The sequence below is a fragment of the Meleagris gallopavo genome, chromosome 1 (genome assembly GCF_905368555.1).
Source record: "Meleagris gallopavo chromosome 1, MGAL_WU_HG_1.1, whole genome shotgun sequence".
Classification (NCBI taxonomy): domain Eukaryota; kingdom Metazoa; phylum Chordata; class Aves; order Galliformes; family Phasianidae; genus Meleagris; species Meleagris gallopavo.
The window spans coordinates 18,773,186-18,791,200 of record NC_139404.1 but is presented as its reverse complement, the minus strand read 5'-3'; the positions used below and the strand labels follow the sequence as shown (position 1 = coordinate 18,791,200).

General features: G+C 36.9%; 1 long non-coding RNA gene across 1 annotated transcript; it reads right to left on the bottom strand.

The window, feature by feature from the left end:
* Positions 1 to 2,466: 2,466 nt before the first annotated feature.
* LOC104917596 (uncharacterized) lies at positions 2,467 to 16,862 on the bottom strand. Its single transcript, XR_014881605.1, has 2 exons — positions 8,999 to 16,862; positions 2,467 to 4,658 (listed from the first exon to the last, which is right to left on the bottom strand). It is a non-coding gene; the product is annotated as an uncharacterized LOC104917596 (long non-coding RNA).
* Between the last annotated feature and the right edge of the window lie 1,153 nt (positions 16,863 to 18,015).

Here is an 18,015-nt window from a genome sequence, read left to right as displayed (position 1 = left end):
TGAACACCTCCAGGGACTGGGCATCCACAACCTCTCTGGGTAGCCTGTTCCAGCACCTCACCACTCTCTCTGGAAAGAATTTCCCTCTGATATCCAACCTATATCTCCTCTCTCTCAACTTAAAACCATTTCCCCTTTTCCTGCTGTTATCTACCCTTTCAAAGAGTTGACTCCCCTCCTGTTTGTAGGCTCCCTTTAGGTACTGAAAAACTGCAGTGAGGTCACCCGCAGCCTTCTTTTCTCCAGGCTGAACAAGCCCAGCTCCCCCAGCCTGTCTTCGTAGGGGAGGTGCTCCAGTCCCCTGATCATCTTTCTGGCCTTCCTCTAAACCCTCTCCAACAGCTCTCTGTCTTTCTTGTACTGAGGGCTCCAGACCTGGACACAGTACTCCAGCTGGGGCCTCACAAGAGCAGAGTAGATGGGGACAATCATCTGCTTGTCTCTGCTGGTCACCCCTCTTTTGATGGAGCCCAGGATACCATTTGCCTTCCGAGCTGCAAGGGCACATTGCTGGCTCTCATGTTAAGTTTTTCATCTATCAAGACCCCCAGGTTCTTCTCCACAGAATTATGTCTTATTGTGTCAGCTTGAATGCAAAAGACACTCTGTGCGATCATAATCTCAGCTCTGAGAATCACAAGGTTCACAACTGCATCAAAGATTGTGAAGAGGGCAGTTTAATGCATCTTTCCTCTGTTTTACCTCTAGATTAAATAAGATATCTGTATGAAGAACCAATAACCCTTGATACTATACTGGAAAGAACGTTCCTAAGGAAGTCAAATAAATTAAAACATCAAACAATACATATCTGAGAAAAAAAAAAAAAACTCCACAAGAAAATGAGGAAAATTAAAAATATAAAATAAACAAACAAAAAACCCCACCAAAATTAACCAAATAACAACAAAGAAAATCAGGTTTACTAGTCAGCAATTTCCTCACCCTTTGAAAGTCAAAAACATCTGCTACTGCTCTAACTGACATATTGGATAAGTTGATCATTTCTGACTACAGCAGCATCATCACCCAAGAGTATTTCCACCAAGCTCAGGGACATATGGATAGTCTGGATAATTAAATTGGGTTTAGGGAGCAGAATTTTTATAAGTAGAAGCTTACTATTCTGAAGACTTCAGATAAGTCTCTGGTAGCTCAGTTTTCATCTTTTTTAGATGGTGCATATGCAAGGCATTTTATGTCTCCAAGTGTTGTGTTTTGACAGCTCATAAACAAACTAGCTCAGTATTTCACCCTTATATTTTCCTGTATCAGTAATACAAAAGCATGCAGCTAATAGTAACTTGTTGCAAAGAGTGAAAGGACAACATCAGGCAGCACTGGGGATAAGGCAGCAGCCCAGAGGTCAGGAGATTTAGGTCCTCTTTTTAGTCTTCGCTCTTAGCTTTTGCCCCTATTTCTTTCTTCAGATGAGGAAGTTATTTGGAAAAAACAAAACAAAACAAAACAGCTGAAGAGTGGTAAAAATCCTTTCCTTATACAACATGTTAAGATTGCTTTTGCTACTAGAAATGAAGATCCATTAGGTGACCACCTAAAGGCTTTTACACAGTTATTTAGTCTATGATTTCCTAAATGCCATAGTATCTTACTACTTTGTTCCTCCTTGTCTAGGCTACTAAGACCAAACCTTGACTTATTGTTTAGCAGCATCAGGACCCCAGGCTTTGGAGTCTCCTTTTCTGGAGATACTCAAAAACTACCTGCACACTGTCCTGTGTAACCAACTGTAGGAGACCTGCATTAGCAGGAGGGTTGGACTAGGTGATCTCTAGAGGACCCTTCCAACCCCTACAAGACTATGATCTTGATGTCCCTTTGCTCACATCTATCTGCATTAGGGATGGATGAGCGAGATTTGAGATTTTAGGCCTAGTGGACAGAGTTGGCTGTGTGAAAATAACCTATTTTAACTCTTCATGAAGACATACAAGAACACCTTTTGTTCCAGTCATTCTTCTTGATTCCATCAAATGCATGGATCAGAAAGACTGTCCCAGCTTTAATACATTTTGGTATTCAAGCTACAGGATCTATGCAATACTAACATACCTACAGCAGTCAGTAAACAAGGTACGTCCTTACTGACTACTGTAGGTAGGTTCTTATTACATAGCCATGAGAGTAACTGGGTATTGCACAAATTGATACGTTCTGCTCACAAAAAATGTTTAATATCTACTACAGCTTCTGCCTTTAGCTCTAAATTCTTTTTTTTCAAGGCCATGTATCTGTTTCTTGCTGAGACACTTCCTACAGAGCACTGTCAAAAGACATAATTTTAAAGTAAATAATTTCTAAACAGGATAAATTTGCAGTACTTTATCAATTCATAGAAATATTGTTTTTAAGAGCTTACCCTAAATCACATGCACCTCATGCACTTCCCAGCAGGGAACCCTGACAAGGTTCCAAAGTTGTTGCTTAAGAAAACATTCAAGCTCTGAATTTATCAGAAGTGGTTTTATTTGCTTTAAGCCATCTTCTTATATTGCAAAATAAGTATTTATTAAATGGCAAGCATTTAACTTCAGGGTTAACAAAAAGATTCTACTGCATTTGTTCTTGGAGTTGAAGGTAACACTGAGCTCCACATCACTCTTGTTGTCAGTCGATGTTTAATCTTGGAGACTGGCTACAGAATATAAGAGAGAAAATCCTTAAGGTGGCTAGATTTGTCAATACAGCCGTTTAAATCCCACCTTTTATTACTTTTTTTTTAAGTGAGTCTAATGATAGTCTTCTTCCTTCTAACTCCAAAGGCCACATTTTAAACTGTGCTGGAAAACAGGTACAAGTCATAAATTATCAAGTGACACTCTGTAGTATGTATTTCAGAGAGGACATTTAAATTATTACAGAGGTTATTTCTGTCCCACTAAATCCACACATTTAGTGCCCTCCCCAAACCCTTGCTCCACATGTAGGCTGTAACTCATGCCTTCTTATTTTGAGTCCCATCTCTAACACCACTTCTCAACCTGTTCTTCTGTGCCTAAAACAGAATAGTCAGAGTGAAAAACAGATTAACAGGAGTAGCTTTAGTATAGCAGAAATTATGATAGACAATAAGAAAAACAACAAGTGAGGTTGCAGCTATATGTTCTGTGGTTTCAAAAGATATTTGACAGGTCAAGAGCTGAAAGAAACAACTTCTGTCTTTCAGTAAATTTCATGAGTGAATTCTGGTAAATTCAAAAAGCTTAGAGTCCAATGAAGGCTATGGCAACCATAAATCCATGGGAATTGACATTCTGATTCAATGTGCCTTTCTTCCTGTTTGATACCCATTACAGTACCACTCAACATCCAGTTCCAGGGATTTTTTTGGTAGGAGTTTAGATTGACAATGCTATGTAGTCTAGCTTGCCAGGACACTGCTAGAACCTCTGGCAAAAGTATTCTAGCAATCTTTCTAAATGTCTGCTTTCAAAGTATATACATAACATCTTGTGATACAATCATATGCATACCTTGAAATAATTTCAAATATACAGGACCTTTGTCAAGACCTCTGCTTACTATCTAGACTTATCTGAAAGCTTTGATATGTTTTGGATTAAGCCACTTGTTAACAACAGGTTGAGTTAAGGATAAGTTATACTCTCAAAATGTCCTTGCACCTGTACTTTGAGGTCAGACTCTTAATCTTAATGGACAGTGCTTTGATAGGCTATCTCTAAGTATGTGTTCTTATGTGTCAGAGACTTTCAGAAAAAATACACAAATTGTCCAGGATAATTAGAAGTTAAAGTGTATTTTACTAGTCCAAATTTTATCATTTTAAACTACAGTTTAGTTTCTTATTATGTTTCAAAATCTTTACTTTGAAAAAACATTTTAAATACAGTCAGAACTTAATAATGAGGTAATGTGAATGTTCAAAAAGCATTTAAAATACCTAAAAAATGAACAGGAATATATTATGAGTTAGCTTAAAATTGGGAATACTCTTTTGACTACCATTTATGTAATCAATACTACTCCTACATCTGAGCAACTCCAAAATTAGATAATAATTCCCAATATAAATAAGACCATAATTTTCCTTTGTTCTTATTATTTTCTCCATGAAACCATAGAACATTTCCTCACTTACAGAATCCCAGGAAGATCATCAGCAATTTTCAGTGCTTTCAGATGACATTTTATCATCAAGTGTCCCAAGCCTTCTATCAATATGTACCAACTGCTTTGACAAGGAACAGAGAATGAAGAAGTGCTATGTGTATTCTTGGCCTAGCAAGAGCATTCCCTTGTTACCTACTATTATATGCGTATATATATATTCATAAATAATCATGCACATTTTGACAGCAGTTCATTTTTTTTCTCCCCTAGAAGACTGCTACAGAGAATCACTTCTTTTCTTGAAAACTTCCCGATTTGCAGTCTTAATTGATTTATGATCATGTCTTACCTTTGGTCATCATATCCCTTCTCCTTTCCCACCTACTGCTAATTAATCAATGGACATTTACATAAGAACCGTTCCAGCCTCCCTTAGGTCTTTTCACATATTTTTGTAGGTTTTCCTAAGGTAACACTTACCCCAATAGGCTGTGTTTGAAACTCTCTGAAGAAATGACTGTAGCATGATGTTATTCTACGTTAGACATTGAGAACAGTAAAAAGTCCTTACAAATGTTTCATTAGTGGAAAAAAAAAAAAAAAAAAGAAAAAAAAGGCTCAGTCAAAGCTTACACTTCTGTAACAGCACAGTTAATCAATTACAATCACCTAATTAAAAAAAAAAAAAGAAAAAAGAAAAAAGCTTATTGATTTCTAGTATCCACAGAAGTACTTTCCATGATGTAACTCAATTACTGCTCTTGACTAGGAAGAAACAGTATAAAGCAGAGGGCAGTATTTATATTAGATTTCATGTTCTTCCACTTTTTTTTTATTCCTAAAAATCATTCTCAAAAATTTTTCTTTGCAGGATGATGTTACCTGAACTTGCGATACTTAGCAATCTTCAACACTGAATTGGGCCACAAAAGGAAGCATCAAAGCCATAGAAGAAAAAATACTACTAATGTAAAGGACTATTGTCTTTCAAAGGTAATGCTGAAGCATACATAACCCCTTTTCCAGACTATTTTCCTAGAATAGGACAATTTTTGCCTCACTGTAACTGCATAAACATTAAGATTTTGGTCTAAGGTAGGTAGCTAGACTGCTCCTACAGTCAGTGCAGAGATATACATCTTTACAGGGTAATTCGTAGGCGTATAAAATATGTGCCCTAGGCTTTCCCTAAGTTTATGCAAAAAAAAAGAAAAAAAAGAGAGAGAGAGAAAGACACTTCTAAAAGTCCACATCTTCCACAAATGTGACGAGCTTGACTTCTTTCAATCGTGTTCTAAGATCTATAGGAAACTAGACTGAATAATGATCTGAACAGCAGTGTAAATTAGTTGTTCCAAAATAGTAACCGGAGAAACAAGAGTGTAACTTCAGTACAATTTAGATCATAGTTTGGCCTCTGGTGTTGAGTAACTCCCATGCTTTCAAATCGAAACAGTTTGCAAACCACCGAAACTGCAAGCCAAAACTTGCTAGGTTGGCATGTCATCAGAAGAGCTGTTGTGGGAAAGTGCTTAGGGAATATAAATCTGCCAATCTATCATTTTACTTGCAGTAAATCACATCTCTGTCTGTGGCCCTAATATTTATTTTGTTGCAGTAATGCAAATGGAAGGGATATTCTTGCCTAACGAGCTGAGTTGAACTAAAACCCCTTGATTTTTCTCAGGCTACATATTCCAAGATACCTGCTTTTATTACAAATATTCGATTCTGGTAAAATTCATTCTTTCCATTGAGAAGTCTTTCCATGGAAGAATAGTAAACAGCACAAAAAGTCTACAAAACTTAGTCTGCATATTTAATTCATTATAATTACAACAAGGGCTTTTGGACAGCTCTTCTCCTATGTCTTGGCAGTATACAAACTATGCTCTGTTGCTTTAATACTTGAGTTTTGCAACGCTCCATATCTATTTGTTGTGCACCCTAGAGTCAGCTTAAAATATATAAAGCTTTCATCAAAGTTGGCTTCAATTTCTATTTCAAATTCTATTTCAGAGAAAAGCTTTACTTCCTTTTCAAAATTTATATATAGGTTTGTGCCTTAGGGGATTATTTGTAAGAACTGATGCTAATAATAAATCTGCGTAATTAGAAAATCTGTCTTCAATTCCAGCAAATTACTAAATCCCCTACTCCTTCACCTCCATTGAAAGATGAACTGCTTAGAAATGAAAGATTATTTACCTAAACAATTAAACTGCATATAGTGATACTATAGACAGAAAATAGTTTTTACTTCTCTTTGATTGTCCAGCTAGAATGCATTAACATAACTTATATACATTAAAGGTAAAATTTAGAATAGAGAAATGATCTACTAAAATACTGTTCTGAGGGGAAACAAACAAACAAACAAATAAATAAATAAATAAATTTATATAGAAGACAAAGATATTCTAACTACAATTCATTAAACAAATTTTCCAAATTATTGACTGTTTCCTTGCAGGTCAACTGGTAGGTCATCCCAGTGCAATGTCTGAGGAGGTTTCTCAAATTTATCAAATGCAAACTACCATACATAGCAGTGTACACAGTAATTAATCTGTTTTAAATGTGAAACAGTCTTGTATGCTATAACAGAGATTTGCATGAGAACACAGCAGTGTAAAACTGCATCTTTGGAAATCAGTAGGGGGATATCCATTTCAAAATATAACAATGAAGGAATATGTTTTTTCTGTTCCAAAATCCAAACTTCATGGAATGCAAGAGTCTGACTTAATGGTCCAAGGACTTAATAACTCCAGCAAGCATTGATTTATGTCATGGGGTGCCATTTTTTCCACATAAAGGAATTCAGTGCCACAACTTTGCTTCATATATACTTCTGTGTCAGATGCCACTTTGTCAGACTGTTCTTCTGCTGCCATCTGTCACACGGCAATGACATGTAATGGAATATTGGCAGGAAGGTTCAACCTCTACTGCTGTACCACCAAAATCCACCTCTGATGTCATGGGCCAACATCATAAAATGGGAGGTATTACCTTTGGAGCAGCCCTCATACTACTGAATTATAAAAAATCAGATTATATAGATTAAATGACTATTAACGGAAGGAAGTGATGAGTTCTAAACCAGAGAACTGTATAAATAATAAGTTGTTGATGCTTTTGAGAATGACTCAGGTCTCTTTCCCATATTATGCTTTAATACTGAGAAGAAAATATAATTAAAATGTAAGTACTGAGAAAAAGAAGATACAGACAGAGACTGCTCACATACAACATTGTGCTAAGAACCTGCTGAAGTGGAAAGATCATTGCAGCATTAATATACGGAGAAATCAGAGAAAAAGAATAGCAGAACCTTCATTCTGAGGAATAGCATGAGGAGAAGGAAAACATGGAAGAAGAAACCAAAAGTACAGTTCACAAGGTTCACAAAACCTCAAAACAAAACAACACAAGGTTTGCCTATCCCTTACCATTAGTCATCTATGAGAAATGTTCTGCCTTGACCTCTGATAAATCTTCTCAGCTGTAAAATTTCTCCCTCTGCTTTTGGATACTGTGCTCTCTGCCAAGCCGCTATACAAACTGATTTTGAGAATCTTTGTTCTAATTCTGAGTGAACACATTTCTGCCAAAAGAACAGGTGACTTCACTACTGAGGAGAAATGGAGAATGGAGAACACAATCTTCTCTATGTGCTACATGGGAACATAACTATATCCTGCAATAAACTAATTTCCATCAGCTACCACTGAAACCAGTAGCATGATTTATTTATTTACGTATTTATTAGTTTTACAACTGTGTTTTTTCCTAAAAGAAAAAAAAAAAAAGTCATATATTCTGGTAGCAGGAAGCATAGAAGTATACTGACAGCATTCCCAAGGAGAGTGACAATTTGCATTTGTTTTCATCCACCCACTCTCCCTACTCTGCTATTTTAGGGATTCTGAAAATCTGGAAGTGCTATAACAGACAAGGTCCAAGCAAAACAAATTTGTATGGGCTCATGACCCAGTTTCATGTACAAGGGTATTTACAGAGTTGATTTTCCTTTTCACCCACAGTTTTCAGAAACTAGCCTTTGGTTTTAGCTAATGTTGTACAATAAAGACAGTAAAGAGCTGTCTCACCCTGCAGGGATTTCTTAGGACAGAAGGAAACACATTGTTTCCTGAAGATCTTCATTTGCATTGGATGCACTGGGTGCAATTTATGACACTCTAAGCATAAAGCATATTTCTTTCTAGCATGAGCAGTCACATCTGGTAACTTGTCTGTAGGGGAGATGCAGGTTTGGTTACAGTTTTTGTATGCCTATGCCTTTGAAACACCTCCAGGAGATGGAACCTGCACATTCTTGAAAACAGCAGTTGAAATCCTGGATTGTCAAAGGCAAACTACACAGAAAATCTGGAATAAAGTGAAAGGTGACAGTTTATTTCTAAATAAACAAGGGACAGGTTAATATAAGAATTTTCCTTTAACATCATGTTTCCTCTTAAGGAAATAGATTTTTGCAGACATGATACAATGTTTACCATTTTTCCTCCTTAGTCTTTCTTCTAAAGGTATTAGAAAGCAACCTGATATCAAACCTCATTAGTGCTAACTTAGAAACTCTCCAAAGCTGCTTTATATCCCAGCTCAGTAATAATGAGAAAGGGTGGAGTCACATACTATTTGAACAACAAAGCAAACTTCAAGCTATGATAAATAAATGCCTGAAAGAAAACACCCTGACTCCACCTTTGTCTGATTCAAATTAAAAAATACCAGTTTCAGCCAAACCACAAATACACACATCCACACACACATGCATACAAACAGTGCTGTTCTAAATTCCATGATTTGATGACTGAAACAGGTGAATTACTGCAGCAGAAAAAATACTGTCCTTTGAATAAGAATTTGCAATACTTACCAAAATGTATCTTTATGTATTTATTTGCTGAACAGTTGAAAATTTTCAAAAATGAAAGCTTTGAAAATTATGATCTCAACTTTTTCTTAAAATCTGCTTCTGGGCTTGAAGAAGATGGTCCTTGAATACTGATGAGCTGTCTTGGGCCCCTGTTCCCTCCAGCGCTTTCTCCCATGTCAACCTGCCAAGCGGTTCCCTGAAGAGTTCAACATCTGTACTCCTGAAGTCCAGAGTAGCAGGCTTGCTGCACACCCTTTTTGAAATCCTAAGGATTTTGAACTCCACAATTTCCTGGTCACTACAGCCAAGCTGGCCTTGAGCTTCACATTACTCACCAGCCCCTCCTCATTGGTGAGGACAAGGTCCAGCATAGCACCTTTCCTCATGGGTTCCTGTACTACTTGGAGGATGAAGTTATCATCAACACATTCCAGGAATCTCTTTGAATTCTGGCGCACTGCTGTGTTGTCCCTCCAACACATATCAGGGTGGTTGAAGTCCCCCATGAGGACTATGTTTTATGAATGTGAAGCTGCTCCTATCTGTAGAGGGCCTCATCCACTTGGCCTTTCTGATCAGGCAAACTGTAGCAGACCTCCACTACAACGTCTCCTTCCTCTCCCTCCCCTTTAACCCTAACCTATAAGCTCTACGTCAGCTTCCCATCTATCCCCAGGCAAAGCTCCATGGACTCCGAGTGGTCACTGATGCAGAGGGCAACACTTGCTCCCCTTCTTCCTTGCCCATCTTTCCTGAAGAGTTTATACCCACCTATTCCTACATTTCAGTTGTGAGAGATGTTCCACCATGTCTCAGTGATATCAGTCATGTCAACAGGCCAAGTCATTGAAGATTCTGTCTTCCAAAAGAAAAGGCTTGATGAATTAGAGATGTTTAGAACCACGGCAGGAAGTGGAAGAGATACAAATAGGTAGGAGTGACCTAAAGGAATAGTGGCTCAACAAGAGATTTCAACAAAGGGTAAAGAGATGTGTTTCTGAGATCATCTCCTTCTTAGGCAAGCATGAGTGTCAGCTCAAAGGTGAAAAGAAAAACATACTGCCAACAATGGAGGGCTGAACCACAGTAGCTCTGATTTAATCTCTTGCTTTCACTAAATAATACTTAAAGATTTGGTTCTATAGCAACTCAAGTAAACCTAATCATTGACTTTCTGCCTTTACTTGGCTGCTCCTGATCAGTTTTGGTGCTTGACAGATACTCAGTTTCTCAGAGCACAAGACTTCAGGGCATATCTGTAAACAGTCTAGCTATCTTAGGCTTCACTTGGAGAGCTCAAGCCAGTAAATACCCCAAAGTCTGTGCAGAAAACTGTCTTCACACCATGTCCATGTTCTTTTGCTTTCACACATTCTGCATTTTTTTCACAAACTCCACAGAATCTGAAAGTAACACAACTCTCTTCTTCATTACAATAGTACAATTAGGATGAGTCGTGTTTCCATGCATCTGTAGACAGAACTATCTCAGGAAGTTTCAATATACTATCTTTTATCCTTCTGCTTTCAGACAGAATAAAAGTAAGTTCATGCTTTTGACAGAACCAAATGACTCTTTCAGCAAGACCAAAAACTGTGGGGAAATGCCACCTTACTGTGACACAAAGTGATCCAGGAGATCTGTTTTGTTTGTTTTTGTTTGTTGTGTTTTTGTTTGTTTGGTTGTTTGTTGTTCTTGCAAAATAGTTACATCTCTGGGATGTTCATCTGTCCCACTATCTCCACAGGTTAGAGATATCCTGTTTGCTGATGCAGCAGTTCATGCAGCAATTCACTATAAAAGCAGGCATACCAGGAACCATCAGAATCAAAAACAATATAAGATTTTACATTTACAATAAAAATCCTGAAGTACTAGCCATGGTCTGTAGTGGCTTCTTGGTCCATTAGAATACAATGCTTTAGGATATGAAGACATACTGTAGGCATGTATCTAGAGGATTCAGAAAACAAAGACTCCTGGCATGTTGTTTCTTTAAGAAAGAAGCGGTAAGCCTCCCGCCTCTGTACACAAAGTAGCAGATGCATGCAATATTAGTCTGGTGGCCTAGGTAAATATCCTCAAACATATACCTTTTACACAGTTTAGTTTAAGGAATTGTACTTTACAAAAGTAATTTAGATCTTCTATTTCACAAGAAACTTGACCTGCCATGACATGATATGGAAATAAATGGCATGGTATGCAATACAGCACTGTCTCACTGCTTGTTCTTTTTGACTACAGTCAGATTATGAAGTATTAGTATTTAGATTTCAATTACAGATACACTATCTTCAGCCCATCTACTGCACACATTTTCAAAATGCATGAATTTATCATTAAGTTTCTCACATTTGACTTTCTTTATAGTAATATAGACAGTAGGTTGCTCTGAAAGTAATGCCTCCTATATTTCCATGGAAACTACAACAAAGAATACAGTAACTCTACATGCTAGAAGAAATTCTCAGCTCCAAACACTATTTTTCAGCATAGTCACCACGATTAGCTATGCACTCTCACCAGTGATGAACAAGGACCTACATGCCATGCTCATAAAACTCTCCGCACTAGCGGAGGTGATCCACTGTCACTGTCGTCACTGATGAAAGACACCACACATCACCCATCACCTCACTGTTATCACATCCACTTTGACTCTTCCAAACAAGTGTCAATGAATGTCAATAGTGTATAGAGGAGTCTGATGGCAGACATTGCTTCATACGCACTTTCATGTCAAGGGCCATTTTGCCCCTCTGCACTGTATTTGGATAGCAGCATTTTACCAGTTACACAAATACCTCTTCTTTGGTTGCTGGTGGCACATAATGAAAGTAATATAGAAAGATAGAAAATATGTAATTAGATACAAGGAATAATAAGATACAAGGAATAATAAGTATACCTGCATCACTCTTAAGCAGGCATGCAGGACATGATCACAGACATTTCTAAGCAAAAGGGGAAGGGCTGAAGAATGCTAAGTTTTCAGTTGAATATCCTGGAAGTCCAGCAGAGCTAACCAGTTAATACAACTTCATTGTGATGGACTTATTCTGGCTCAGTAACATAAACAGTCCTGAGAACAATGTCAAGATACATCCTAGATTGCTCTAGTGTAAATGGGCTGTTATCACCCACAGATAAAGCATTCTACACCCAGACTCTCATAAATATTTTATACCTTTTGTACACAAGCATCTGGGGGGATTAGGTGAGGCTTTATTTACAGCCCTGAGCATGGATTTGCTTCTATTCACTCCTTTACTTTGAGTTCCTGCCTTCAGCCTGAAAGTGAGAGAGTACAGGCTGCCTTCTTGTGTTTTCTCCTGTGGCTCATGCATCTAATATTTCAGAAAACAACATACCAAAGACTTTTACACAAGAAGATGACAAAGTAGATAATAACAAATGACAAAGGACTCACATAACATTCACATCATTCTTGAACAGCAGTAGAAAGCCAATAGATACGTAGACAGACATTGACATCCAAAATAATAACATATATTGGAATTATCTCCTAATTGCCCACAGCTACTAACAGAATATTTAGGCCCCTCCCCACTTATATTCAATACTAGTAAATTCCATGTCCAGTCTCACAAATAAAGCATACACAGAAACATAACAAAAGATAAAATGGCTAAAATACTCAAAATGGACCTATCATCTTGGATGGCTTCTGTTGTTCAGTTTTGCTATCTTTTCTTACTTCTCCTGTGTACCGATCAGACATGGGAGACTTGCCAGCTTGAAATATGAATCATTTCATCCTTTCAGATAACATAAAAGTTAAATTGTAGAGTATTTTTTTGTTAATTTTTAACATTTAGGAAGCAATTAAATAAATAAAGAGTTAAATAAATAAATAAAAACTAGATACACTGATTAACATAACATAAGCCAAAGCAAACTTTACAAAGTTCATGGAAACACAATAGAAAGGGAAAAAAATAAGATCATAAAATTAGTATATGGCTACTGATAAGATATACAGAAAAATGTCCTTTGATCACAGAGTCATATGTGGTTTATGGTACATACCTTAGTTATCTATGAATAAAACACTGAGCAAGGACAGTCAGTAAGTTTCTAATTATAGCATAAATGTTGCAGTGCCTTCAGCTGAGCTTTGATCAAAAATCATTTAATGATACCCATACCTTCCCATTTTTTAACTTCATGAATTCTGATTTTATGAGTGTATTAACCAACCAGGTATCAACCTTATGTATATGTTAAATGGATTTTTTTCTTCTCATAGGCTTGATCTGCACTTGAAAAATAAAAAGTGTGGCCTATGCTGACAAGAGTAATTATTCTTACAGAAAAATATACATAACCTTCTTTTCCATATGAACTTCTGGTGTCAATTACATGCATTAGCATAGTAATCAAGATCTTTTGTAAAAATATCTATGGATATTCCTAATGAAAGCAGCAGTGACTTGTGACAGTTCTAGAAGAGACTGCATGTGAAAAGCACGTGTAGGACTGTGGTTTCACTAGTTAATAATTACATTCCTTTAGCTTAGCCAAGATCAGGAATGCTGAAAGCTTGTCCATCAGAAAGCTGAGACACACTCAAAGTAATCTGATGGTTCCCTCCTGTACGTGGTTCAAAGTACAGATTTTATTTATGTAATTACAGTAGAGTTAACTTTAGAGTAACTTTAGAGCAATGTAAAAACAGCAGGAAAAGTATGAATTCTTCTACACTGTTCATGCACTCCTCATCCAGGAGCATTTTTGCCATAAAAATGCTTCAAAATTTAAGTTCCAAAGTGCATCCACCTATTACACTTAAGGAGGCGAAATTCATCATGTCCACATAGCAACCACAATCGTTTTTAACAATTATACAATGAAATCTCCCACCCACATCACAGCACATCACTATCCACTCTAAGCCTATTTTTAGAAGTTAGTAGCAAAAGACCTTACGAGGTGGTATTATAATTTTGATTTAAATTTAGTGTCAAAACTCAAGGCATCAAGTGAAGACATTTCCAACCATTGATTCCCTCTGAAAACAACTCTTTTTGCAAGTTGCCACTGATATATATAATCATCATCACTGAAAATCATTTAAATTCTTCTGCCTGTTCTCAAGTATAAAAAGCCACATTAGTGGCTGCCACTGACTTGGAATTAGTTTATGGTAAAAAAATCCTGAATTATTTTATTGCAAACACAGCAATGTGACTTTTGGATCAGGTCACAGATCCAATAGAATTATATATAGCTAAGATGTTCATAGTTCAGCTAAGGTTTTTGTATATTTACATTTCACATTCCAAAATTTTCATACAATAATTTTGAAAGAAGAAGGTAGAACAAAACCCAGTTCGATCTTTAACACTGATTTAAAACTAAAGACAGATGCAGAAGCAATGTTCTTTTTCTTCAGCTCATACTGAGAATCTTAAGAGATCATCTGTTCCAGTGTTTCTCTAACTTTAATTGAAGGATTCCCTATTGACCTACTTGCTACTTATTACGTACATAGGATTTGTTATTTTCACTGGTACATAGGTTGCAGGTTGAAAAATAATCATCCCATGTTTTTATTCAACTGAACAAAACATTGGCATCAATTTTTCACATTATTATAGCATTTTAATTATAACACTACTGAAACAAGGAGAATTAAATCAGCCAAATGTAGGACTTTGTTAAGAACTGCCTTACTATACAAACTGTGTAATCCAGCACACTGGATCTCTCTATACAAAGGCTCGAGGGCAGGCAGAGGTGGACTATCTCCTCCTTACTAATATTACTTATTCACTAATTTCCCAGTATCAGTACCAATTCACTCTAATCAACAGAAATTTGGTTTCCACCTTGAAACCTGAGACCTAATAGCCCTTCTTTTATTTTTATCATTCAACCATATCTCTTGAATATTCTTGTTATCCCTAAAAATGCAATACTCTTTTTAATCTTGTTGCATTCTTGGCCTTTGTGATTTGGCAGTGAATTCCATACTCTAATTACAAGTTTTATAAGTAGAGGTAATTATAGCTTGTATTTTATCAGTTTTGAATGTTACTTTTTAATTTTCCTTGATGTTCCTGTGCTTACGTTAGATGACAGAGAACACAGTCATCTAATCTACTGTACCTAGACAATTATTCTACTGCATACCCTTTTTTAACATCCTCTGAGGTTAGAAAAAAAAAACCCTAATCTTTGAAAACAGATTTTTTTTTTTCATATCCTTAATCATCCTCATTACTCTTTCTTGATCTCCCTTTAGTTCTTCCATACACTTTGTGAAATGAGGAAAACAGCTGCTGAGCTTGTGCAGTCTCTGTACGGAACACAACGTGCCACGTGTGTAATCGTGAAAGATGAGATCCTGAAAACTCAGTTCTATGGAGACCCTAGCTCCTTCAGCCATAAGTACAAATGCTGGAGAGACTTTCCAGCCAGACTTCCCTTGACAAATTTCCATGGTAAATGACACAAATTCTGCATCAAATCTATAAATTGTTTTCACATATGAACATATCTTCTTGACTTAATTTATAGAGGACTAAGTTTACCTTCTGTTATCCCCCTTCACTTTGCTTCTATAGTTGGTTTATTCCAGTTCCTAATCTAGGAAGCTCTTCCTGTGTGAAACAGCTATCACATATGAGAGAGAAATTAATTAATTAATTAAGTTTCTAGACTGTGATGGTACAAGGTTATCTCTTAACATTTTCCCGAATAAACAAAAACCAAAATAAATAAAGCCTCACATTTTAACACCTGGTTTCTAGATCTTGTGTTCTGCTTGAAAGTCCTACCAGTTTTTCAACATTCTTTTGACTGTTCCCCAGTTCTAAATAATGCTGTAACAAATGGGTTATATTTGTGTACTCTTAAATTAGTGCTCTGCTGATAAAAGGTCAATATTCATCCCCATAGAGTCTTCATCAAATACTTGCACGCAAGTGTTTATTTCTGAAAGGATTCCAATAGAGTTGTCCATCCTTATCACACTTCACCACAGTACTGAATATTGAAAGGCTATTTCTACTGGCAAGATCTGCTCCCAGGCCTTCCAGACCTCCATAACAAGTAGCAAAGTTCAAGCTAGTGGCTAAATAAATAGACTGCCAGCAAATGTCATGCAAGGCTGCTCTATATCCATTTTTCAGGCCACAGCGGTCAGCGGAGGTTCCTGATAATTATAAAAATGTAGTGTCTGTCATAGAAAATGGCAAGGATGATCTAGGTGACTACAGTCTGAACAACCTTACCGCAATCTGTGGGAAAATTATGGAGCAAGTACTCAGAGAAACCATTCTCATTCATACAATGACAATGTGACTGAGAATGGTCATCTTGAATTTACCAAGAGCAAACTGTGTTTTATCACACTGATTGCCTTCTACAATTAAATTACATGCTGTCTGAGAGAGATGGAGAAGTTAGTGTTGTCTTTCTTGTCTTCAGAAAGACTTTTGAAAGTGTTCTTGCAACCAGACTGGGAGATATAGGCTCGATAGGTGGACTACAAGGTTAGTTAAAAACTGAGCAGTTCACTGACTCAAAGAGTAGTTAACAACTGTTTGAAGTCCAATTAGCAGGTGATTCCCAGTGGCAATCCCTGGGAGGAAGACTGGGGATAGTATGACCTGAATGATAAGATCTTTAGGAAGTACAGGGTAAAATCAAATCAAGGGGAGGCTGTGAGAATATTGTAGAGAAGAGCTCCTATTCTAGAAGACTTCCACAGACTGAAGGAGATAAATCTGTCCTGAAATTGTAAAAATATGAATATTAGTGCAGGCTGAGACTAACGGTTCTACAGGACAGAACCCAGTGGACAACAAAATGAACAAAGTCAGCAGTGTGTCCTTGCAGCAATGAATACTAACCACATCTTGGACTGCATTAGCAAGACCATAGCCAGCAGGTCGAGGGACATGATTACTGCACTCTGTTCAGCACGTATAAAGCCACATCTGGAGCACTGTGTTCAGCTTACTTTCGCCTGAAATAAAAGAGAGATTGAAAAGAGTCAAGGAAGGGTCACGAAGATGACTAAAAGCTTTGAGTATCTCGTGTATTCAGATACTCAGAGGCTGAGGGACCTGAAGATGTCAATATTATTAACTTTAGTGGACTTTTACTACTACAGCATTCCTTGTGGTTACATTATGCAAACAGACACATTTTGGTAGGCCCATCTTGAGAATCTACAATAGTTACAGGCATACATAAGAGCATGTTAACATCACCAGTGAAATATCAGATGTGCCACAATGTGCCGCAGCAAACTTTGATCTGGGTTCCACAGATATTAGAAGATAGCTACAGATGGTACTGTCTCTGTGCTGCAAGCAGAAACTCTGGTGGAATTTCCATACTTCTATGTTTGAGGAACTCATATGAGTTCAGGGACCCTTGCACAGAAAAAAAATGATTTGCACATCAAAGAGCTAACTGGCATCCTACCCATGAACATTTTCCATATATAGTTGCAAAGCCACTGCTCAAGAGGCCAAAAAGAGTTTGTAAAATATTTCTGCAGCCATAATTGTTTAGGACCACTGAACTGCATGTTCCAAGCCAGATCAAAAGGAGCACCACAAACCCATAAAAAGCTTATGTGAAAAGACAGGGTAAATTCCAAGTCTGGGATCCATCTGTAATTCTGTCAAACCAAGAGTCCTTGTAACTGTATACAAATTAAATGTCTGTCTGCCAAAAATTACGTGAACAAAGAACAAATACCCCCTTATCTTTTTTATTTATTTATTTTATTTTTACAGTAACTACCTTGTTTTCTTTAATGTTAACATAACACAGTTATATCGTTGTGAAAGCACAGATCAGATTAGGAGTTATACCAATACCAGATATCAATCATGGTCTTATTTAACAATTTTATTCAAACAGATGTGTAAAGGTATGTTATATAGAGCTGAAGAAGATGAAGCTTAAACACAAGAGGATTTTGAGGAAACTCCAAATTATTTTCTTGAACGTCGCAAGGCAAAGAAATCACT